We start from the raw sequence: 26622 nt of genomic DNA, 5'->3' as shown, positions 1-26622 counted from the left end.
TCTCCTTGAAGATAAAACTCATTTTACCAGGGAATTAAAACAATTATAAATGACGAAAACTCAGAATGGATATGGTTAGAGCTAAAGAGACACAGGAGTTTACAATTTAGCTGCAAGGAAATCAGGTTATTTCTGTGATACATAACATTTCCATAATTACAGTATCAAGCGATGATCTCTCAAAACGTTAAAACTTTAGGAAGTGCGTAGAATCTCTAGAACAGTTATAGCATTTTCCCAAATGTAACCCAAGGTTTATCATTGGTTCAGTAGTACTTCATGAGCAACTTCGCATACCTTTAACCTGAGTTAAAGAGATTTACAACTTAAATCTTGTCAACATTTGCTAAAATCTTAGAAAGTTTTAAAGCACATGCCTAAATATAATTAGGGATGTTAAACACCTGATAAAACTGAACATAGAAACTCGTTTTTCTGGGCAGGCAAAGAAAAAACCATTTACATTTTCTTAACAGCAGATCAATTGATCTAAGAAAACATTGTCCTTTGAACAGAGAATTTCAGTCTTGTACCAATGTACCTTTAAAACCCATTCATTTCAATCTTAATCCATTCTTGACCATAGCTAAAATTTCTTTTCTGAAGATTTCCCTTCACAAACCTTCTACAACTTTCCTTTGCATTCAGGTTTTGTCCCAAGCCATTTCCTTCCAAACAACCATCTCATTTAGGACAAAATTATCTTTCTTTACCTTCAACAAAATGTATTCCCATTCCTTAAATCTTTCCTACATATCTCCTATTTTCCTACATACAGAGTTTCCTTTTATTTCCATGAATCTTAGTTACACTAAGCAGAACTTTGTATTCTTAGAAACACCTTTAGTTATTAACCAATTGTGAACTGTTACAACAGAATTCTTCAGGTGGCAAATTTATGAATCAGTTAAGTGGAAAACAAGCTTACCAGCAGATTTAAATACTCTTAGTTTCTTTGCAGTAAGAAGTCAAAAGCACAAACCTACATTCAGTAATTTATGACTTAGCATTTTATCCTGTTTGGTTAAGACCTAGATGTCCACAATTCAATTCCATTTGTCATCCAAGCAAAACTTTAAAACTTTCAGGTTACCAAAGACTTTGAAAGCTACTTCAGCAATTACCCATTAGAACTTTGAGACAGACAATTAACCATCAGTTTTGTCATTTCTTTGCTAACAAATTTTAACAAGTAACACAAGCTTATTTGACCTTCAGTAAATTTTGAAGTTTCACATTTACTGCTGATAACTTAAAAGACAGGTCTTAATTAAACCAACAAACTTAACTTAGTTCCAATACTGATTTACGTTCCACCTGGGCCCACTCCACTTTGAATGTTTACCTGAGACATGCGTGGGAAGATCTGGAGTGGGGGTGTTAGGCCCAGGGGGGGGCTCTTCTTGCTCCTTGACAGTGAAAAGAGAAGGAGCCGTGGTGCATGATCTAGAGGCCAGTCATGCAGGCTGCACACACGTTGGTACAGAAACATGTAAGGGGGAAACGGAAGAAACAAAGTGCTACCAGGAGGCAGAGAAAAGATTACCAGTTTTAGAGCTCATAAGCCCCAACAGAGGAGCAGAGGCCATGCTTTCCCACCAGCAAGGGGGGAGGGGTTAGGCAGTCCAAGTCAGGCCAGAGAACACAAGGAAACTTCCCCGAAACAAAAAGAGTTTCGGCAGCTGCTTGGGAATATTCCTTATGGTCTCTGTCTCGAGTTAGACCAACCCCAGTTGGCTCCAGTTATAGCCATTAACATGGGAAGTGAGTGAGGGAGAAGCCCCCCACATCTATTAGGAGTAACAGAAAGAAATAAAGCCAGAGTCCCCTTAAACAGAATGTAACCTTCATGACCAGTACAAGGAACATATATCCACATTTAAAGACATAACATGGAGACATGCATGAAGACATACATTGTTGGCCTCCATTCGGAGTCCAAGAAAACACCAAGGACAATAAGCAAGACACACAAAACAATTAACAAGAAGGCGCTGCGCGATTTCGGTACAAAACCGAAAATACAAATTCAACCGGCCTAGGGGAACCACGAGGTCTCCCTTTGGCGGACAGAACCAGCCCAGGGGAACCACGAGGTCTCCCTGTGGCGGACAGAACCAGCCCAGGGGAACCAAAAGGCTCCTCTGCGGCGGACAGAACCAGCCCAGGGGAACCAAAAGGCTCCTCTGTGGCGGACAGAACCAGCCCAGGGGAACCAAAAGGCTCCTCTGCGGCGGACAGAACCAGCCCAGGGGAACCAAAAGGCTCCTCTGCGGCGGACAGATCCCTGGGGCGTCCCCCAGGGTGGCAGGGGAGAAGTCCGAGTTCGTCAACTCCTTCTCAAGCTGCCTACAGAATACAGAGCAACAACGCACGCTGTTGTACAGTCCTATTCTGCTACCCGCAGAACAGGCAGAACAGAGGCCTCACAAGACGAGAGACAAACAAGAGCACGAGACAGGAGACAAAAACACATAGTTATTAAAATTTAAATGCTGGCCAGCTTACCTCCCAGTGGGAGTCTGTTGGATCCTTGGGCAGGAGTCCGATGATCTCGGTGGGACCTCCAAATGAAAGACCCGCGGATCCCCTTACCCAAGAATCCAACACTGCCACTGGATGCAATCAGCAAGAGGTTCTTTATTGTTACACAGGCGCCTGCGGGTGGTCAGCGCGCGCCTGCGGGTGGTCAGCAGCTCCTGCTAGCTGAGCACACCTGGCTGGGGTGGTGCAGGATTTTTATAGACAGGTGCAAACAAGTTTTGGGTGGGGCGCAACTGATTGGTTGACAGTTTGAACTTTTGAAAAAGGCATATGTGGAGTTTGCTGATTGGCTTTGGGGACCCGCTCGCGCGGAAGAGAGAGGCGGGAAGGGGGAACAAGCTGATTGGTTCTGAGGGCCCGCGCGCGGGAGGAGAGAGGCAGGGAGGGGGAACAAGAAGGGGGAAGGTAGGAATGCCATCATGGCGTCTTCTATAAGCCAAGCAATTACAGAAGGGCAAAAGAGCAATTAATCACGCAATTAATAACCTAATCTACGCCTAAAAGCCAGCGGTTCACAGAAAAGCAAACAAGCGGTTAGTTATCCTATCTGCCAGGGGAGGGGACTTTTCAGGGCAGGGGTCTTTCATGAGCACCCACTTCCCGTCTTTTATTCCATCCAATCTGATTGCAAAAGTGATTCTTCATTATTTTGTTTGTAATTGAATTCTGTTGATGTTAAGGATTTTTTATATGTGTAGTGTCCATTGTTTGATTTCTTTTAAGTAGCTTGTTATTGGTTATGATAATCTCTTAATAATTTTAAAGGAATTACTTCTTAGGTTTTTTAACTCATGTATTTTGTAGGCCTTGACTCTCATTTTGAAATTTGTCTTTTTAACTTTTAATGCTGTTTTTCCATGAAATAATTCTAATTATTTTACTTTTGAAATCTTTTTCTTTTATAGTTTCTAGTTTATTTGTGATACTTAGAAAAGCATTTGTGATGCTTATAAATTAGATAATAAAAATATGTATATATAATTTAAAATTTGTTCTTACATTTAATTTTACAATTTATACATACTTGATTTTGCTTGGATTCTGGGGTTTTTTTTGTTTTGTTTGTTTTTTCTTTTTCTTTTTTTCCGTTGTTCTGTCTTTGACTGGAACTCTACACATTATCTTAATTTCTCTAACTTTAAACTATGCTTTGATGTAAAGTGTGGTTCCACTCTTCTTTTTAGGTATTTTCTTATTGTTCCCTTATTTTCTTGTATTTTTTTAGGTGGATTTTGGTACCATTCTGCCAAATTAAAAGTACATCTTGGTACATCTATATTTTAATAAAGTATAAGTTTAATATTTATATGGATACTGAATGCTGCTTAGTGACAAGCATTTAATTTCATATTAGTAACACAATTTTTCAGATACAGTCAAGACTCAATGGGGCCCTCTGCTTTGTGAAAACATGCTTATATTGCAGAATTAGATAAAAAAGTTTCTAGTTTAAGAGCATTTCCAATTTTTAAAAAATTATGTGATCACTTTTTATTACAAAGGGGCTTGCATTTTACATGTTGTTTCCAGTAGAAGCTGATGACTTCTGCATGCTTATTTTTTAAAAAAGATTTTATTTATGTATTTATTTGAAAGAGAGAGAGGGAGAAAACATGAGATAGGGCCAGGCCTGGGGGTCGGGGGCGGGGGGGGGTGGGAAGGAGACGCAGACTCCTTCCTGAACAGTTAGTCTCATTCAGGGCTTGATCCTAGGACTCCAGGATCATAAACTGAGCCAAAGGAAGACACTTAGCCACTGAGGTGCCCCTTCTGCATGCTTGTTATAATAACTAACCCTCTGTACGTCATAGCCTCCTTTGAGTACTTCAAACTTAACATGTCCCCTAAGCCTGTTCTTCTCACTTGTTTATTTGGTCACGAAATATTTGTTGACCACCTACTAAGAGAAGTACTGACTAATAATCAAGAAAATGGGCTCCAGGCTGTCTAGGTTTGATTGTGGGTTTTACCATGTAATTGTTGTGTGACCTTGTGCAGATTAGTTAACAATCTGTCCCTTTAGTTTTCTTATCTATAAAATTGAGATAAGAGAACACCTACCTCACAGGTTATTGTGAGGATTAAATGCCTTCATTCACATAAAACACAAATTAGTGCCTGGCCTATAGTAAATGTGTAGTAGTTCTGTAAATATTGTTTATTGACCTGGCTGATGCTGGCATGCTGAAGTAAAATGGAAAACAAAACAGTTAGTGGTCCTTGATTTTATGAAGATATTTGAATAGGAGGGAAAGACAAAATTCAAGTAAATAAATAAAAGGAATTGCTAATTATAATAAGTGCTTTAAGGAAACCAACTGATATTAAGGATAATGTCAGGGAGTCCATTTGGGAGCTATTGCAGTATTCCAGTAGAGCAGTGATAGCTTGGGATGGCAAATGGACCTGGAAAGAAATGGATGCATTTGAGATATGTCTTAGGAATAATTAGTAATGAATGGATTTAATTTGGTGGCTAAAGGAGAGGGAGAAATCAAGAGTGCACCCATGTTGCTGGTTTGAGTAACTTGCATGGTTGTACTATTACTGAGAGATTGCACAGGGAGCACACAGGTTTGGTAGAGAAATAAGACTTTGGTTTTGGACATTTAGGCTAGAAATGTTTGTGAGACATCCAAAATGTCAGGTAGGTATTTTTTTGTTATTCCCATATTTTCTCATATTTTTTTTCTTCAGGATTTTTTTTTTCTTCAGCCTTCTTTGATTGCTTGCTACCTTATACAGAGCAAACACTTCCAATATTATATAGTATTCCTAAATATACTTCTTTCATGGCGCTTATTACATTGTGTTCCAATTATTTGTTTATTAGCTTCTACTGGAAACGGCATGTTTAGGTGTCTTAAGTGAAGAAATTATAAATTGTATTACCTTGGCTATTTGTGGTATACTTCTAAAAGATTGTCCCCACCCTCACATCTGTTTTTCCATATTTGACAAAGTAATTTTTGTAAACTAATGGCCTCTTTAAAGTCCAAGAAAGGCCCCAAGTTTCCTACAGGATAAAGTCCAGTTTTCACATGTCAAATGAGAACCTCCCTGACCTAGCCTATTATTACTTCTTTACCACTGGTCACAAGAATTGTATTTTTTAGCTATACTAAACTGCTTAGGATTTTCTGAAACTTAGTGCTTTTGCAAATAAGGCTTCTTTCTCTCTGGAATATCCTTATCTTGATTGTTCATCTGCAAACTCTGCTCTTCCTTTAAGTTTCACTGATGAGTTGCATCAGTATTTAATTTAAATAGGGGTGCCTGGATGGCTCAGTTGGTTAGTTGTCTGATACTTTATTTCAACCCAGGTCATTATCTGTGTCCTGGGATTGAGCCCCATGTGGGGCTCTGCACCCATTCTGCTTGGGATTCTCTTTCCCTCTTCTTCTGCCCCTCCCCCATATGCCCGTGCCCACTCGCTTTCAAAAAATAATTTAATATGAGGTCTCTTATATACCAAGCATTTTTTTTCTCATAAGTGAAGCCTTCTTTGATTGCTTGCTACCTTATACAGAGCAAACACTTCCAATATTATATAGTATTCCTAAATATACTTCTTTCATGGCGCTTATTACATTGTGTTCCAATTATTTGTTTATAACTCTTATTTCTGCCCTGGATTGGGCTAAGATATGACGCTGCAATGGTGCAAATTCATCTTCGTATACGTGGTATTTTCTGCAATGCCTGGTATATAATGGGTGCTCAAAAAGTATTTGTAGAATGAGTGATTTTAAGAGGCAGTGTTGTGTAATGGCAAAAATTCAGACTTAAAATTAGAACAATCACAGTTCCAGGTTTAATATAACCAGTTGCTAACTGGTAAGAAATTATTTCACATCAATTTTCCTGAACCTCAGTTTTCTTGACCTTAATGTGAGGATAATAATACTTTGTGAGTTGTTTTGAGAATTATAAGAGATTTTAAAAAATGTTCCCACAGAGAGGTCACTTAATAAGTGGGCGGTATTTTATCATTATTTTGAAAACTGTTGCTTATAGAATGAAAGGTTCTAGTGTCCTTGCTTTTAGAGTAGTTAGATATTAGATATGGTGGTTCTTAAAGTCCCACAAATGATTTTTTTTAATAATTCTGTAATTTACCGAAATTAACCCATTATCATTTTAGGAAATTCAGTTTTATTGACAAAAAATGTGATTTCCATTTACTTAATTTAGGTTGTAGCTTAACTGACAACTTTTAAATAAAGCTACATCAGATATAAACGTAAAGAGAATGTATGATATTATCAAAGCATTGAGTGTGTTAAAATGTGACATAGGTACATTTTCAAGCCTTGGTCAGATCTGAAGCATTCCTGTGATTGAATATCTGACTTTGTACATAATCACTTTGAAAATACTTGAGTGGATAAGTAGACCTCTTTATTGACTACCTTTTGAAACTTATAACGATAAACTTTGTTTTTGTGTGTATGTGTGTGAATTTGTGGTTTCTGGAATCCATGTACTTTAAAGCAGAGCTGTCCAGTAGCCCTCCATATTAACCACTTGCATGAACTGGCACTTTTTCAAGCCAAATTTGTATCTCCAATAACTCCATAAATGGAATTATTTATGTTATTACGTGGTTACTTAGCTAGTTGGTAGAAGTATTTACTGAGGTTCCTGGCTTCTAGTCCTTTTCCCTTGCCTCTGTCCACCTGCTTGCTATTATTAGTGTGATGGGAGGAGAGGAGAAGTGAGTAATCATATGTTTTATCATAGCTCCTCCAAGATTTGTTAAGGTATTTCATTTCGCAGCATTTACTCGTTGTATCTATGTAGCCAAATTGCTATCCTTCTTAGAACCATTTCCACTGATCAGTTTGTTTGACTAGGATGAATTTAAGAATTTAGTTATCTGGACCAACTGAATTTGATCTTAAATTCAACAGATTTGATTGATATTCTGTAGTAGAAAGAATTTTCCATATGTAGACATCCTTTCTATCTTTGAACTCTCTAGGGTGTTCTAATAACCTAATATCCTAATAGGGAGCCTTAATTTGTATTCAATATACAACCCTCCCTCTAATCTTAATCATTTTTTTTAAAGATTTTATTTATTTATTTGACAGAGAGAGAGATCACAAGTCGGTGGAGAGTCAGGCAGAGAGAGAGAGAGAGAGAGAGAGAGAGAAGCAGGCTCCCGCTGAGCAAAGAGCCCGATGCGGGGCTCGATCCCAGGACACTGAGATCATGACCTGAGCCGAAGGCAGCGGCTTAATCCACTGAGCCACCCAGGCGCCCCTAATCTTAATCATTTTATAAACTGCATTCCCAATTTCCCTGCTATAACTTGAATTTGATTTACTGTCTTTTTATCTACTTAGGGTGATTTCTGCATTTGAATGTATAGCCCAATTGACATAAAATGCTAGTTTCTTAGTTCCTAGACTGCTGTGTCTCCTGTGAATTTGATTTCCACATTAGTTTAGCCATGCACTCCTACGGTCCTACTTTATACTTACACATCTCATAAACTATTCTACCTCCAGACTCTCTAATCATGGTACCCCTGTCCTTTGAAACTTCAAAGTACCAAATAATTCTGAGTGCTTGGTGCCAGGCACTGCTCTAGGTGCATGGAATATACCAGGAAACAAAAGAGATAAGAATTTCTGTCCTTTTGGAGTTTATACACTAGTGGCGAAAGACCAACTAAAATTCTACAGGAGGAAACTAAATCATATAGTGTCTCACAAAGTGATAAGTGCTGTCAAAGAAGACGTAGGGTAAGGAAGAGATAATAAGAAGTTGCAATTCTTGTTGGTTTTTTGTTTTTAAAATTTTAAACTTTTTTTTTTTAAAGATTTTATTTACTTATTTGACAGACAGATCACAAGTAGGCAGAGAGGCAGGCAGAGAGAGAGAGGAGGGGAAGCAGGCTCTCTGCTGAGCAGAGAGCGGGATGCAGGTCTGGATCCCAGGATCCTGGGATCATGACCTGAGCAGAAGGCAGAGGTTTTAACCCATTGAGCCACCCAGGTACCCCTAAAATTTTAAGCTTTTATTCTGAAGTAGTTTAAGACATACGAAAAGTCACAAGAATAGTGCCATATGCCCTTGACCCAGAATCACATATTGTTGCCACATTTACTTTAAAATTCTTTCTCTGAAAAATATGTAACACTTCCTGAATTTGTGTGTCATCCTTGTGCATAGGCCATGCAAATCTCTGTATCATTCCAATTTTAGTATATGTGCTGCTGAAGCAAGTGCAAAAGTTGAAATTTTAAACAAGATAGTCAAGTTTTCATTGAAAATTTGACATTTCAGAAAAGACTTTTGAAGGAATCAAGAGAAGTAGCCATGCAGGTAATTGGGGGAAGAGTGGTACAGGCAGGTGGACCAGCTAGTGCAGAGTCCAAAGCAGGAACACATAAGGACATCACTGTGACAGAGAAGAAAGAGTGAGAAGGGATGGTAATAGAAGTGGGAGCAGATTGTAGAAGGGCTTATAAACCATTAATAGAGCTTTTATCTGAGTAAACCTGGAAACTGCTGAGGAGTTCTGGGGAATGTTAGGATCAGACTTACCTTTTCAAAATATCTCAATGACTGCTACATTGAGAGGAGAATGTAGGAAGGGAAGTAAAGGCTGAGATACCAGATTCTTGCAGAAATTCAGACTAGAAGTGAGAGTGGCTCAGATCGGATGATGGATTTAGAAGTAGTAGGAAATGGTGGGATTCTGGGTATATTTAGAATGTAACAGGAGTTGCTAATGTATCGGATATGCAGGATGAGAGAGAACTGAGGGGAGTGAAGGAATTGGTATGGACAACTGGAAGGATGAGATGGGGAAGATTGTGGATGGAATAGGGTTTGAGAGAAAGATCTAGCGTTCAGTTTTAGTTGTGTTAAGTTTGAGATGCCCATTAGACTGCAAGGTAGCGATGTTTGGTTAGGTATTTGAGTCTGAAGTTCGGGAGAGGCTGATCTCTCTCTATAAATGTGGGAGTCATTGGCACAGAGGTAATATTTAAAGCCATGATAATAATGATATCTCTAAAGGATAGAACAAAAGTTACTAAGAACTGAGCCCTGCACTCTAATCTTAAAGTGGGCAGGGAGATGAGGAAGAACCAGCACAAGTGTAGACTGAGCAGGAATGACTGTTGAAGTAGGATAGAAACTGTGGGGATGTGGTGTTCTAGAATCTAAGTGAAACACATGGTTTAATGAGGACGGAATGATTTACTGATAGGTCCAGTAAAATGAAGACTAAGAATTCCTACCTGCTGTCTGCCTTTTATTCCAAATTAGGCACTTTGTATATCCTTTTCATCTGGTTATTGTGTACTCTGTATTTCTCAGCTTTGATGTATATACCTCTTAGAAAGCTTTCCAAATCTCCAGATTTGGAAACTGAATTTTTGTTACATGCTTCCTTAACAGTTGGTACTTTCCCTATATTATTTCTTCAAAACTACATCTATTTTTTTTTTAATTATTATGTTTGCAGAGGCTCTGCAAACATATGATATGGAACTCTGCTCCATATCAATACCCAAATATATTTTTGTTGAATGCATGAAAGAATGAAATTCGGGAATAAAATTCATCAGATAATTACTTATTTTTTAATTGGAATTCTTTTCAGAACAAATATTTTGACTGTTTAAAATGGATATTTTAACTGTGATTTAGCTCTGAAGCAGGGGTGGCGCATTCCTGTGTTGAAAAGGAAGCAAAGACCCAGATATATGATTTACCTGTCACTGGCTACATGATCTTAGAATATTATCTTTGTGGACTTCATTCTTTTGCACTTTGAGATCCATTGCTATGTGTTTTCCCATTTTTTTAAATTAAACTTTTTATTTTGAGATCATTGTGAATTCATATAGTGTTGAAAACATAGGGTGCATATATCTTTTTGAGTTAGTGTTTTTGTTTTCTTTGGGAAAATACCCACTAGAGGAATTGCTGGATCATTTTTAATTTTTTGAGGAACCTTCATACTGTTTCTCACAGTGGCTGCAGCAGTTGCAATAGTGTGTGATGGTTCCTTTTTCTCCACATCCTTGCCACTGATTGTTATTTCTTATTTTTTTAATTCTAGGTATTCTGACAAGGTTAAGGTGATAACTCATTGTAGTTTTGATCTGCATTTCCCTGATGATTAGTAATGTTGGACATCTTTTCATGCGTCTATTGCCCATCTGTATGTTTTCTTTAGAAAAATATCTATTCAGATTCTCTGCCCATTTTTAATTGGATTTATTTGTTTTTTACGGTGTTGTATACGTTCTTTATATATTTTGGTTATTAATGCCTTACCATATATATCATTTGCAGATATCTTTTCCCATTCACTAGGTTGCCTTTTCATTTTGTGTAAGGTTTCCTTCCACAAGGTTTCCTTCCCTTTTTATTTTGTTACAGTCCCAATAGTTTATTTTTGCTTTTGTTTCTCTGGCCTGAGGAGATGTATCTAGAAAAATGTTGCAAAAGCGAAGTCAAAGAAATTACTGCCCATGTTTTCTTCTAGGAGTGTTATGGTTTCATGTCTCACATTTAGGTCTTTAATTCATTTTGAGTTTATTTCTGTGTATGATGTGAGAAAGGGATCCAGTTTCATTATTTTGCATGTAGCTGTCTAGTAGTCCCAGCACCATTTATTGAAGAGTCTGTCTTTTCCTTATTATATATTGTCGCCTCTTTTGTCATACATTAGTCGACCATATAAGCATGGGTTTATTTCTGGACTCTCTTTTCTGTTCTGATGATCTATGTGTCTTGTTTTTTTTTTTTTTGCCAGTACTGTACTGTTTGGATTACTGTAGCTTTGTAGTATATCTTGAAATCTGGGATAGTCATACCTTTTTCTTTCTCATGATTGCTGTGGCTCTTCAGGGTCTTTGTGGTTCCATACAAAGGTTATTTGTTATAATTCTGTGAAAAATGCCATTGCATTAGGGATTGCATTGTATCTGTAGATTGCTTGGGATAGTTAGCACATTTTAACAATATTCTTCCAGTGCGTGAGCATGGAGTGTCTTTCTGTTTGTTTGTGTCATCTTTAATTTCTACATCAATATCTTATAGTTTTCAGAGTAAGTCTTTGATCTTTGTGGTTAAGTTTATTTCTATGTATTTTATTCTTTTTACTGGGATTGTAAATGGATTTGTTTTTTAATTTTTTTTCTCCTCCTTTGTTATTAGTGTATAGAAATGCAACTGATATATGTGTATTAATTTTGTATCCTTCGGGCACCTGGGTGGCTCAGTGGGTTAAGCCGCTGCCTTCGGCTCAGGTCATGATCTCAGGGTCCTGGGATCGAGTCCCGCATCAGGCTCTCTGCTCAGCGGGGAGCCTGCTTCCCCCTCTCTCTCTCTGCCTGCCTCTCCATCTACTTGTGACTTCTCTGTCAAATAAATAAATAAAATCTTAAAAAAAATTTTTTTTTGTATCCTTCAACTTTACGGAATTCATGTATTACTATTAATAGTTTAATGTGGAGTCTTTAAAGTTTTCTTTTTTACGTGAAAGATTTTATTTATTAGAGAGAGAGAGAGAGCGCATGTGCACATGAGCTTGGGGAAGAGCAGAGGAAAGGGAGAAGGACAAGCAGACTCCCTGCTGAGTTCTGACCCTCCACATTGCAATCCTCAGTCCCAGGACCTGAGCTGAAGTCAAACGCTTAACCAACTGAGCCACGCAGGTGCCCCTGGAGTCTTTAGAATTTTCTATCGGGTCATCTACAAAGAGTGACAGATTAATTTCTTCCTTAGTAATCAGGATACTTTTTATTTCTTTTTCTTGTGTGATTGCTCTGGCTAGAATTTCCAGTATTATGTTGAATAAAAGTGGTGAGAGCATGCTTGTCTCATTTCTGATCTTGAAGGTAAAGCTCTTTGTTTTTCATTGCGGAGTATGATGTTAGCTGTGGATTTTTCATGTATGTTTATTATGTTTAGTTTGATAGTTTGATAGTTTGTCATGAACAGATGGTGAATTTTGTCAAATGCTTTTTCTGCATCTATTGAGATGATCAAATGATTTTTATCCTTAATTTTGTTGTGGCATATCATGTTAATTGATTTGCTAATATTGAACGATTATTATGTCCCTGGAATAAACCCACTTGATTGTGATGACTTATTCTTTTAATGTATTGTTTTGAATGTGGCTTGCTAATATTTTGTTGAAGACTTTTGCATCTGTGTTTGATTTTATTTTTTGGTAAGTCTAGCCAAAGGTTTTCCAATTTTGTTTACCTTTTCTAAGAACCAGTTCTTAGTTTCTTTGATATTTTCTGAGTTTTTGTTTGTTTGTTTTGATTTTGGTCTATTCTGATCTTAATTCCTTTCTTCTACTAACTGTAAGCTTTGTTAGTTCTTCTTGTTCTAGTTCCTTTAGTTGTAAGGTTAGATTGTTTCTTTGAGATTTATATTGTTTCTTGAGGTAGGCCTATATCACTAAAAATTTCCTCCTTAGAACTGTTTTTTCTCTGTCCCAAAGACTTTGAACCATTGTGTTTTCATTTTCATTTGTCTCTATGTATTTTTTAATTTCCTCTTTGGTTTCTTTGGTGACCATTGGCGTGTCTGAGCTTCTGCCTGTTTGTGTTTTTTTTTCCAAATTTTCTTGTGATTAATTTCTAGTTTCATACTGTTGTGGTCAGAAAAGGTGCATGATATGATTTCAGTCTTCTTAAATTTACTGAGACTTGTTTTGTGGTCTGAGATGTGATCTGTCCTGGAGAATGATCCCTGTTCACTTGAAAACAATGTGTATTTTGCTGTTTGGGGATCACGTGCTGTTAAGTCCTTCTGGTCTAATATGTCATTCAAAGATGGGTGTTTCCTTATTGGTTTTCTGCTTGGATGAACTATCCATTGATAGGTAACTGAGGTGTTAAGGTATCCTACTATTATGGTATTACTGTCCATTCTCCCTTTATCTGTATTAATTTTACATGATGTGTTTTGGTGCTCCATCATGGGTATATAGATATTTATAATTGTTATATCCCCTTTTGAATTGTCCCCTTTATCATTATGTAGTGTCCTTTTTTGTCTCTCGTTATATTCTTAATTTTAAAGTCTGTTTTGTCTGATATAAGTATTGCTCCCTGGCTTTTTTCTCACTTTGTTTGCATGGAATATCTTTTTCCTTCCTTTAACTTTCATTTTCTGTGTATTTTTAGGTCTGAAAGGAGTCTCTCTCCCTCTCTCTCTTTTAAGATTTTTATTTATTCATTTGACAGCTCAAGCAGGGGGAATGGGAGAGGGAGAAGTAGGCTCACTGCAGGGAGCCTGATGTGGGGCTCTATCCTAGGATTCTGGAATCTTTATCTGAGTGGAAGGCAGATGTTTAACCAGCTGAGCCACCCAGGTACCCCTCAAGAGAGTCTCTTATAAGCAGTATATGGATGGGTCGCTCTCTCTCTCTCTCTCTCTCTTTTTTTTTTTAAATGTTCCACCCTCCTCTTGTCTTTAATTATATCATCTAGTCTATTTACATTTAAAGTAATTTTTTAAAAAGATTTTATTTATTCATTTGACAGAGATCACAAGTAGGCAGAAAGGCAGGCAGAGAGACAAGAAGGGAAGTAGGCTCTCTGCGTGGCAGAGAGCCTGATAGGGGGCTTGATCCCAGGACTCTGGGATCATGACCTGAGCTGAAGGCAAAGGCATTAACCCACTTAGCTATCCAGGCACCCCCATTTTAAGTAATTATTAATAGACATGTGTCTATTGCTATTTTGTTAATTGTTTTTAGTTGTTTTTGTAGGTCTTCTCTGTCCTTTTTTCTTCTCTTGCTTTCTTTCCTAGTAATTATTTTCTGTAGTATTATACTTGGCTTTCTTTCTCTTTATTTTTTGTGTATTTATTATAGGTGTTGTGTTTGTGGTTACCATGAGGTTCATATATAGTATTGTTATTATATAGCAGTCTGTATTAAGTTGATGGTCACTTAGGCTTGAATGCATTGGAAGTTCTAAAAGAACTTCTTTTTACTCATCCCTTCCTTGCTTTATTTATATGATCTCATATTTTACTTTTTCTTGTTTTTTTTTTTTTTTTTTTTTTTTTGAGAAGGAAAGCAATGGAACGTGTGTGTGCACAAGTGGCAGGAGGGGGCAGAGGGAGAAGGGGAAAGAAAATTTTAAGTGGGCTGCACAACCATCTTGGCCTGTTGTGGGGCTTGATGTCACAAGCTAGAGATCATAACCTGGGCCAAAATCAAGAGTTGGATGCTTAACAACTGAACCACCCAGGTGCCATTTATTTTTTATATTTTTATTTGTAATTTTCTTTTAATTATGAACTTTTCTTTTCCACTTAAAGAATTTCCTTTAAGAATTCTTTTAAAGATGGGACGCCTGGGTGGCTCAGTTCGTTAAGCAGCTGCCTTCGGCTCAGGTCATGATCCCAGCGTCCTGGGAGTCCCACATCGGGCTCCTTGCTCAGCAGGGAGCCTGCTTCTCCCTCTGCCTCTGCTGCCATTCCGTCTGCCTGTGCTCGCTCTCTCCCTCTCTCTCTCTGACAAATAAATAAAATCTTAAAAAAAAAAAAAAAAAAAAGAATTCTTTTAAAGATGGTTTAGTGGTGATGTATTCCCAACTTTTGTTTATCAGGGGATTCTATCTCTACCTCATTTCTGAATAATAATTCTCCCGGATAGACTATTTTTGGTTGTAGGTTTTTTTCCTTTGACCATTCTGAATATATCATGCTACTCATTTCTGGTCTTTAAAGGTTCTGCTGAGAAATCAGCTGACAGCCTTATAGTGTTTCCCCTGTATGTAACTTACTTCTTACGGATTTTAAAATTCTCTCTTTATCTTTCAACTTTGACATTTTAATTATTATATGTTCTAGTGTACACCTTCTTGGGCTATCTTTTCTGGAACTCTCTATGCTTAGCGAACCTGGTTGTCTATTCCTTCCCAGGTTAGGGAAGTTTATGTCTATTATTTTTTTAAAATAAGTTTTCTGCCTTTTTCTTTCTTCTTCTGAGACCCCTATAATGTGATTGTTCATTTGGTCTTATCTAAGAGCACCTTTAGCTTATCCTCATTTATTAAAATTATTGTGGTTTTTTTTTTTGTGTGTGTGGTTTGCTTAATCTCAGGTATTTTTTAAACCCTGTCTTTCAGATCATTGATCTGTTCTTCTGCATCCTCTAGTGTATTGTTGATTCCCTCTAGTATAATTTTTATTTCACTTAATTGTATTCCTCAACTCTTTTTTTTTAATGTTTTCTCTTTGTTGAAATTCTCATTAAGTATTTCTACTCTTCTATGAGGTAAACATTTTTGTGATCATTACTTTAAACTTTTATCAAGCATATTGCTTATCTTTGTTTCATTTAGTTCTTTTTCTGAGGTTTTGTCTTGTTTCATTTGTAGCATAATCCTCTCTCTCCTCATTTTGTTTGACTTTTGCTTGTTTGTTTCGTGAATGAGATGGGACAGCTGATTCTCTGAAATTTGAAGGAATGGTCCAATATATGGTTGTTGCCTGGTGACTTTGGCTGGCTGGCTGGAGTGGTGTCTGGGTAGGCTGGGGGCTCCTGGGACACTCTGTACTCGTGCTGACCCTATATGATGACCTGAGCTAAAGTGGGCATATGCTGGGGTGGTCTTAGGGCTCTTTGTGCAGGGGGCACTCTGGCAGGACAGCTAAAGTTGAAATGCATGCTATCCAGTGTGTCGTGGGACTCTGTGCAGAGAATGCCTTGGTAGGGCAGCTAAAGCTGAAGTGGGTGTGGGCCAGTGCAATCCCTGGGTTCTCTGCACAAAGGACACCCTGGCAGGGTAGCTGAAGTTGAAATGGGTGGAAACCAGGATGTCCCAGGGCTTGCTGCATAGAGGGTGCCCTCATGGGGCAGCTGGAGCTGGAGGTGAGGCAGGGTGCTGGCCAGGGTGTCCCTTGTGCTACATGCAGAGGCATCTTGGCCAGATAGCTATAGCTGAAGTGTGCATGGGCTGGGGCATTTCCCAGGGCTCTCCATGTAGAGGGTGCTCTGGGAGGACAGTTGAAACTGTGGGTACAAGAAGTGGGTATGAGCAAGGATGTCTTGGGATGTGCAGCACAGGGGATTCCCTGCTGGGGTGACTGGAACTGAGACTGACTGGTGGAGGCTGGAATGTTTTGGTGTGCTCATGCAGGGGGTGCCCTGGCAAGGTGGCTGGAAACTTTGTGGGGCAGGGACAGTGGTGTCTTGCGGCATTCCATATAAAGGGTGCCCTTGGCAGGTAGCTGAAACTGATGTGGACATGGGCTGGGGATTCCTAGGGCGCTCTGTGGAGGGGTTGCCTTGCATGGGCAGCTGGAGCCTAAGCAGGGGTGAACCGGGAGGTCCTGGAGCACTCTGTGCCAGGGCTGCCTTAGCAAGCTGTCTGGAGCTAGAGTGGTGTGGGCCTGGTGTATTCTGGGGTGCTTTGGTCCTGTATCAACATGTCAGTATGGCTGGAGTTGTAAGCTAGTGCTGTCCAGGAGTGTCCTTGTGTGTGCCGCTCTGGTGCTGTTTCTGTGGGATGGTTGGGCCTGGTGTGGGCTTCGGGCCCATGGCTTACTGAAGGAATAAGCTACATAGGGCACCCAGACCCTATGTAGCTCCTGTGTACACTATCAAAGTGGATACAGAACGTAAACTGTGATGCTCTCTAGCTCTTCCACCCTGCAGAGAGTTCCAGCAGCTCCATCAAACAGATGGAGATCTATGGCTGGATACTGGATATTTGACAAACTAGCTTCTCTTTCAAACCCTGACATTTTCTTCTGTACCCAGGGCATCCAGAGCTGCTATGGGCCAGAGACCCAGTGGTCACTAATCTGGTAGGCTGGCTGGCTATTAACACCTGGACCCTGTACTCTCAGGGTAGAGGATGTACGTAAAAGTGGGGTTTGCCAGCCTCTCATGCTTGGAGAGAGTTCCAGCAGCTCCTGCCACCATTCAGCAGGGTTTTAGAGCTGGTTCCTTTATGTTGTAGTTGCCCTTTTAAACTGTGGCTTCCCCCCCCCTCTGCCCCAGGGTAGAAGACTCTGCTCTGTGTCTCTCAGTCTTATCCCTTCACACTGCAGATTGCAGCATCAGAAGTGAGGTTTCTTTTATTATATCCTATCTTCAACTGGTCTTTTTTTGTTGTATAGAAATTGTTCAGTCAGCCCTCAGTTCTTCAGGAGGAATTATTCTGTAGTAAATAGGTAGAGAATTGGTATGGAGGAGGGAGGGGAGTTCAGCCTCTTCTCCGTTGCTGTCTTGGACTGGAACCAAATTTTAACTTTTTTTCTGTTCTTCGTCCTTTTCCTTTTGTCTTATTCAACTGAGGTGATGGCACTGTTAAATAAAATTGGCAATAATAGACATATTTGTGTTTTTTATTATCTTGATGGGAACGCTTTCAACATTTAACCTGAAGTATGATATTTATTGAAGGTTTTTGGTAAAAACTTTTATCATATGAAGGATGTTCTATTTTTTCTATGTCAGGTAACTTTTGTTGTAAGTGAATTTCAAATTTTATCAAATGCTTTTTTTTTTTTTTTGGCCATTGTTGGGATGACTGTACAACTTCTTTATTTTGTTATTTTTGAGAATTACTGATGGAGCTTTTTTCACAGTGCATTTTTTAACAGCTTAATTGAGATGTAATGCGCATACCGTAAAATTCACTTATTTTGCAATTCTGTGAGTTTCAGTATATTCATAGGTTTTGGAACCATCATCACAATTTAATTTTAGAACATTTTCATCACTTTAAAAAGAAGCCCAGTACTCATTAGCAGTTGCTCTCTGTTCTCTGCCATCCTACTCTTCCCACACCCTGTCCAGACTCTGGCCCTAGGCAACTGCTCATTTACTGTATGTCTGTATGAATTTGCCTAGACTGAACCTTTCATATAAATGGAATTAGACAATATGTGGTTCATTGTGACTGGCTTCTATCACTGAGTGTAATGTTTTCAGTGTTCATCCATGTTATAGCATGTAGCACTATTTCATTGCTTTTTATTGTCAAATAATACTTCATTGTATGTATACGCTTTATGTTCTTTACCAGTTAATCAGTTGATGGACATTTTGTTTGTTTCCCATTTTAACTTTCATGAATAATACTGCTATGAAAATTTGTTTGCAAACTCTTTGTGTGCATGTGTATTTTCATTTCTTTTGGGTGTATACCTAGAGATAGAATTTCTAGGTCTAATGGTAATAATGATGAACTGCCACACTGTTTTCCACGTGCTATGCTTTTATACATTTCCACAAGCAGTGTTTGAGGGTTCTAATTTCTCTACACTCTTGTCAACACTTGTTACTGTCTATCCTTTTTCTTTTAGCCATCCTAATGATTGTGAAGTGTCTTAATTTGGTTTTGATTTACAGTTTCCTTACTACTAATGGTGTTGAACATCTTTTGTGTGCTTATTGGCCATGTATATAACTTCTTTGGAGAAGTGTATTTCAGATCTTTTGCCCATTTTTAAATTGGATTGTCTTTTTATTATTCAGTTATAATTCTTCATATATTTTTGTCAGACATAATTTACAAATATTGACTCCCCTTTTTTGGGTTGTCTTCATTTTCTTGATGATGTTATTCGTAGCTGTAACGTTTTTAATTTTGGTAAAATCCAGTTTATCTATTTTGTTGTTGTTGCTTTTAGTTTTGGCTTTGTATCTAAGAAAGCATCGCATAACCCAAGGTCATAAAGATTTGCTCTTTTCCTTTTAAGAGTTTTACCATTTTCATTTTAGTCTTTGATCTATTGTGAGTTAATTTTTATGTATGGTGTGAGTTATGGGCCCAAGTTCATTTTTTTCTATCTGGATATCTGGTTGTTCTAGTGCTATTTCTTGGAAAGACTGTTATTTTCCTGTTGAATTGTTTTGGCACCCCTGTGAAAAATGAAGTAACTATAAATATAAGAGTTTGTTCCTGGACTCTAAAATATATTCCATTGATCTATTTGTGTATCGTCCTGTTAGTACTACACTGTCTTAGGTAGCTTTGTGCTAAGTTTTACAATCAGGAAGTATAGGCTCACCAAGTTTGTTCATTTTCAAGATTATTTTGGGTTTGATTTTCGAAAGTTTAACTAGGCTTGTGTTCTTAAAGTAAGCCCATTTTATTTTATTTTGTTTATTTTCTCTAAAATAAGCCATTTTGCATATGCTGATATTTTAGGCTTTTAATTTTTGTTGTCTTTGGTTTGCTAATATTTAGTTTACCCATGAATATGAGAAAATGGCTTGTGTGTGTGCGTGCGCATGTTTGTATTGTGTTAGTCAGATCAATGTGTTTCTCCTGATCTGATGGGGGCCCTCAAATGTGGGGTGACAATTGGGTGGGGGCTCTTGGTATGGGTGGTGAAAGAATTCACCAGAGGCAGACAAAGGAGATAGAAGTTTATTGAACACACCACAAGGGAGCAGGGGGCAGGACAGCAGAGGAGAGACTATCTGCAGTGAGGTGGTGGTTGGGGGCTGTTTTTAAGGGAGGAAACAAGGAGGTATTGGGAATCTATGGAATTTTCCCTTTTTTGGTAACTTTGCATGTTTGTCAGTAGTCCGTTGGTCAGTTAGGTCAGTTGGGCTCATGGATATTTTGAGGTGGGTTGCCTGATGGGCAGGTCTGTAATTAGCTAGGTAGTCCCTGTGGACCCTTTTGCCTTGTTCTACATTCCATTGCTCAAGCCTATTGTCTAAAAGCAGCCTCTACAGGATGCTTGGTTGGCTTATTCAGTTAAATGTCTGCCTTTGGCTCAGGTCCTGATCCCAGGGTCATGGGGTGGAGTCCCACACTAGGCTCCTTGCTCATTGGGGAACTTGCTTCTCCCTCTTCCTGCTGCTGCCCTGCTTGTGTGCTCTCTCTCTTTCTCACTCACTCTGACAAATAAATAAATAAAATCTTAAAAAAAAAAAAAAAACCAGCCTCTACAATCAAGTTTAGGCTATAAAATGAGTTTGAAAAGAATGTATCTGTCATTTACTAAGTGGCTTATGTTTGTTTATTCTGTTTTTCAAATCTTCCATATCCTTTTATATTTTTAATCTGCTTCTATAATCAGTTACTGAAAGGAACTATAATTATAGATTTGGCTATTCTCCTTTCTCAATTTTTTCCTTTTGTTTTTATGTATTTGCCTTATATTTTAAGGCAATGTTTATGTTTCTAGTAAATTAAACCTTTTACCATTATAAAATACCTTTCTTTTTCTAATAATACCTTTTAGCCAATATTAGTTGCTTTATTTATTTATTTATTTATTATTCATTTATTTGTCTGTGAGAGAGAGAGTACATGCAAGCAGGCAGAGTGGCAGGCAGAGGCAACAAGAGAAGCAGGCTCCTTGCCGAGCAGGAGCTGGATTCAGGACTCGATCCTATGATCCTGGCATCATGGTCTGAGCCAAAGGCAGCAGCTTAACCAACTGAGCCACCCAGGCGTCCCTGTTGCTTTATGTTAATAAAACTATGCCAGCTCTATTTTGGTAGGCATAATACGTCTTTTTTCATCCTTTTCCACTCAGTGTTTCTACATCATTCGGTTTAACTTGTGTCTTTTGAAAGCAGCATATACATACGGATTTTTAAATCCAGTGTGATAATCTTTGTCTTTTAATTGGCATTTTACTCCATTTCTATTTAATGTCTCTTCTATTCACAAATTCTCTCTTTGTCTATGTCTATATCTGTTGCTTATTTCATTCAACAAATTCTTTTTTTTTTTTTTAAGATTTTACTTATTTAGTTGAGAGAGTGAGAGAGCACAAGCCAGGAGGAGAGGCAGAGGGAGAAGATGGAGCAGGCTTCTCACTGAGTAGGGAGCCTGATGCAGGGCTTGATCCCAGGACCCTGGGATCATGACCTGAGCCAAAGGCAGGTGCTTAACAACTGAGTGACCCAGGTGCCCCTCTTTTTTTTTCTTTTTTAATTTAATTTTATTTTTAAGTAATTTTTAAAGCCAGTGTGGTGCTTGAGATTACAACCCTCAAACCAAGAATTGCATGCTGTACTTACTGAACTAGCCAGACATCTCTCATTAAACAGATTCTTAATTAAAAAAATAAAAGCAACAAAATCATCTCCTTAAAGTCCATAATTTCTCTGAGTAGCCATTTGGTTTTTATTCCCAAATAAATTTATTAGTACTGTATTTCAACAATAGTTGATTCTCCTCAACACAATTCTAATATTTATTTAGGAATGTATCAGTAAATTCCATTTGAGTTTGTCTTGTTTCCAGTTGATTATAAAAATGCCATCTTGATCTAAATACAATACTGAAAAAAAAATTTCCCTTTATTCACTTCTCAAGTGTTGTTTATCAAGAGAATTGCTTAGAAAGTGAGTTCTGCTAGGTTTTGCTTTCACTAAATTTTCCTAGCCAATGTTTTAATTTTGATAATTTAAATGACGTGGTATTAAAAGGCAAATACTGCTAGTTCCATCTTACCAGCTCCCGCAACCTTACTAAAAAATAAACTTGTATGTATACAATGATTAAAACTGTTTCCTAAATTTCTGATTTAAATTCTCTATAGTTTTCATGATTAGATGGACATGCACATTTATTATTAGTATTGGTTTTTTTTTTTTAAGATTTTATTTATTCATTTGACCGAGAGAGATCACAAGTAGGCAGAGAGGCAGGCAGAGAGAGAGAGGAGGAAGCAGGCTCCCTGCTGAGCAGAGAGCCCGATGCAGGACTTGATCCTAGGACCCTGAGATCCTAGGACCTGAGCCAAAGGCAGTGGCTTAACCCACTGAGCCACCCAGGTGCCCAGTATTGGTTTTTTGATAAGTTAGAAGATGAAGCCTGAGTCTTCTGTTATTAACACAGTGTTGGTTACAACTGATCTTTTGTAGTAGATGAACCTATGTGGCTGACTTAAATGAGGTATTTTTTATTGTAATATAATTTTTAGACTTTCTATAATATAAGGGGGAAAGGGAATTTTAAAATTACTTTACTTTGAATATTAACTGTGTTATTAATTAATTTTTTCACTACTTATTTTTAAGTCCTTTATGTATCCAGATACCAATATAAAGCACCAGGGAAGCAGACATACCATAATTTTAGTTCAGTGGAAAATTTTCTACACATTTTTTTACTATTGTAGACTTATTTTATCTTCATCTTTATTTTTTCTCTTATTGGTGACTCTCTTAAAACTGTTTTTTAAATTAATATGGCTTTAGTTTCATTGTTTATTTTTACAAATATAATGCCTGATTCAGTCTTACTAAAATAAATCAGATAAGTTACAGTATAACCTCAGTTTAGCAGATATTTTTTTCTTGGTTAAAATCTTTTACAATGTAAAAAAAAAAAGCAAAGATAATAGACAGTAAAATGGTTTTTGTATTTTTTTCTGAGCTTTTTGCCAATATTCCACCCTAAACTAATAGTATGAAGTACTCCTTATACCAATGACTCTCAATAGTGCTTCTGGAATCCCTATTGCTTTTGGAAAGTGGACAAGGCACTTTCTGCTGCTGCTACCCTTGCCAGAATGGGTGTCACTTATTCTCTGCTTCTTTGAGTTTTGACTCTGGAAAGGGTATGTCTGAATAGCGAATCCCATTTTTGTAAGGCAGGCTGAGAAAGCAACAATTTGCCCTTTCCAGCTTTTCTATTGGGACATGATATTTGACTCCTACTCAGATTTGTAATGTGAAGAAATTCCTAAACATTGCAGGGGTCCCAGGTGTTGGGTGGCCTCAAATAATGATGTAGGTGGACTGTACTGTGTCAACTCCCAAATACATGTATACAGCCTTATTCTCTCCGTAAGTTCCAGACTCATGTATTTCCAAATCTATTAGACATTTCCACTTCATAATTTACAAACATCTCAAAGTTTATGTATTTCTGAAAGATATATTGTTTCTCCCCAATCCATTTCTTCCTTAGTCTTTACCATCTCAGTAAATTTGCATCAATTCCATCACTCTAAACGTATGTTGAGTTCCCATGTCCCTCATTCTCCTCATATCCTCCAACAGCAAGTTCTGTTTGCTTTACCTCTGTTTCATTTCCTGCATCTCTCCAGTTCTACTGCCAAAGATGATGCTTGCCTTATTTCTTGCATCCTGGTAATAAATTTCTTGCTTTAATGCTTTACCTTTTTTGAATCATTGTCTGTTATTGATTCAGTGTTTTGGTGGTGGTGTTGAGAAGAGGGGCCCATGCGACGGTGTTTAGGAGGACCTTATCAGACAGGTCTTAATCTTTCATAAGTCATATCTAAATCCAGTAGCCAACAGATGCAGTGGGGCCTTTACGGACTAGCCAAGTCCTCTAGGGACTTTTATCTCCTATTTTTTTATTAATAGCTTTGTCCTCTACCAGTAATTTTTAAAATATAAGATTGTGTCCCTCTCCTTAAAACTCTCCGGTTAGTGCTGTCTAATATAGCTTTCAGTGAAGATGGAAGTGTTCTACATCTTCGCTATTCAGTATGATAGCCACTATCCACATGTGGCCACTGAGGACTTGGAACATGGCTGATGTGACTGAGGAACTGAAGTTTTAATTTTACTTATTTTTATTATTTTTTTTCCAAGCCAAACTGTATCCACCTTTTTTTTTTTTAAAGATTTAATTTATTTATTTGAGAGAGAGATAGTGAGAGAGAACATGAACGAGGAGAAGGTCAGAGAGAGAAGCAGACTCCCCGTGGAGTTGGGAGCCCGATGCGGGACTTGATTCCAGGACTCCGGGATCATGACCTGAGCCGAAGGCAGTCACCAATCAACTGAGCCACCCAGGTGTCCCCTGTATCCACCTTTTTTTAAAGATACTTTTCATAAACAATGATGGTATTTCAGGCAGGACATGGGAAGATAGTCATTAACAATATTTACAACTTTTATACTCCCTTCTTCCATGGATTACCAAAATCAGAAAGCCACTATAAAACAATGCAGTCTTCATCTGATTGCCTGAACAGGGAAAGTTTAGAGTGAGGGTTGACATTTCACATTTAGCATATTGTTCAACAACTTTTCACAAACAGATGCTGACTATCAGGAAATGAAATGAAGATAGCATAATTATCAATCTGAAGATCCACAAGCTAAAAAAGGAGGTCTTAGAGGGGTGCCATCTCCATGGTGACACTGTAAAGTCCAGATTGCCTTGACATACACTGAGAACTATGTCTTGGTGTCAAGTTCCAACAGATCAGGGCTTAAGAGAATTAAGTCTATGTTGAAGGCAGACAGGGATAAGAGGACATAAACAGAAATTTGAATTTTTCCATACCACAAAGCATTTGTGCCAGGATGGTTAATGTGTTTCAACATCAAGGAATCCCTCCTCCTGGGAACCAAAAGGAAGATTTTCAAAACTGAAAGGGAGTGGTGGTACATTTGTATCGGTTTAGCTTCAGAGATACTCTGTTAGTGATAAAAGCCCCCCCCCCCACCCCGCCCAGACAACAATGAAATGTTTTGTGTGCTAACATAGCTCAAAAAGAAAAAGATAAAACAAAATTCTGCATTTTTATAAAACTTGATAAAAAATGGTATATCAAACTGTACAGTCACAAGAAGTACACAGCTATCAAAAATGCACACACTTCACCTGACATCTCCAGCACCTTCAGCCTTCTGTGCCTGGTCTGTTTTGGCATCTCTGTTTTCTACAGGGTTATTCCCACTATTTGCCAACAACAGTCCCCACCCCCCCCCCCTTTTCCCTTTGGGTACCTTCTCTCCCTTCTTTGCAAGGGTCATTCTTGTCTCTTCTTCACATCATGCCTGAAGTTTTAATTTTTAACCCAAAGAGCTACTTCTGGCTAATAGTGTTTTGGATGGCAGAGCTGCACTGGTTCTTCATTCTTCAAAACAGAATCCAAAACCCTTATCAAGGCTTTCTTTAATTTTACTCTTGCTTATCTCAGTAGCTTCATCTCATACTATTCTCTCCCTTGGTTCAGCCACATTGGCCTCCATTGTGTTTCTAAAAATCACTCAACCCTTTCTCAGCTTGGAACCTTTCCTCTGATTGCTGTCTGTTTGGGAGTGCTCTCCACTCAGTTTTGAACTTGGTTGACTCTTTCATACTTCAGTTTATGGACTAAGTAAGCATCACCTAGGAAAGTCCTTATCTGGTCAGCCTACCTAAATTGGCCATTATTCTCTTGTTCCTTCCTAATATTTACACTTTACTGTAATTAATCATTTATTCATTATTTTTAGTCTCCCCCTTAAGAATATAAGACCCATGAAGGCATTGTCCTTGCTTCTTCAGATCCTGGAATATAATATGTATTTCTTATTAACAAATACACGCTGAATTCTTGAGATTCTTAGATATTGGATACAGAGGTTGATTACTTTTTTTTGGGTGGAGTAAAATTTTATAAGTCTGCAAGCAATTGAGAAAAGAGCAAATTTTTTTTAAAGATGAAGTGAGATTACATATAAACAGATGAAAAATTGCAATCTAAATATAAAGTGTTATTAAAGAAGTTTTATAGTTCAGTGATTTAATAGGACTCTTTCTTGCAGAGCTCTGAGAATTTATAGACATACGAAATTTTCATAGAGAAACTTAAAATGACATTTGTGGAAACCCAGTGTTGAGGAAGGTACCAGTCAGGCAGAGTTTATATTGTATATTCATTTGATTTAAAAGAATTCATTCTAGGGCGCCTGGGTGGCTCAGTGGGTTAAGCTGCTGCCTTGGCTCAGGTCATGATCTCAGGGTCCTGGGATCGAGTCCCGCATTGGGCTCTCTGCTCAATAGGGAGCCTGCTTCCTCCTCTCTCTCTCTGCCTGCCTCTCTGCCTACTTGTAATCTCTCTCTGTCAAATAAATAAGTAAAATCTTAAAAAAAAAAAAAAAAGAATTCTTTCTAATTTTTTTAAATGAATCTCATTTAATATTGGTTTAATTTAATTATAAATTTGGAGTTAGTATCTTCATATTTTATAATTTTAAAAATGCAGTTTTATCCTGTTCTTAAAAAATTTGGTGTGATAGGAAAATGTGGATCTCTAAAAGGTTTAATTATAAAAGAATTCCTTTTTCTGTAGCTAATCATTCCTTATTTTAAAAATTATTTAGTTTTAAAAATC

General features: G+C 37.9%; 1 protein-coding gene across 9 annotated transcripts in view; it reads left to right on the top strand.

Annotated features, from left to right (window-relative positions):
• ZRANB3 (zinc finger RANBP2-type containing 3) overlaps positions 1 to 26622 on the top strand; it is a 338626-nt gene that overhangs the window by 5854 nt on the left and 306150 nt on the right. The window lies entirely within an intron of this gene.

Source organism: Mustela nivalis (genome assembly GCF_964662115.1).
Source record: "Mustela nivalis genome assembly, chromosome: 11".
Lineage (NCBI taxonomy): Eukaryota > Metazoa > Chordata > Mammalia > Carnivora > Mustelidae > Mustela > Mustela nivalis.
Note: the sequence above shows the minus strand (reverse complement) of the source record. Positions and strands in the feature narration are given on the sequence as shown.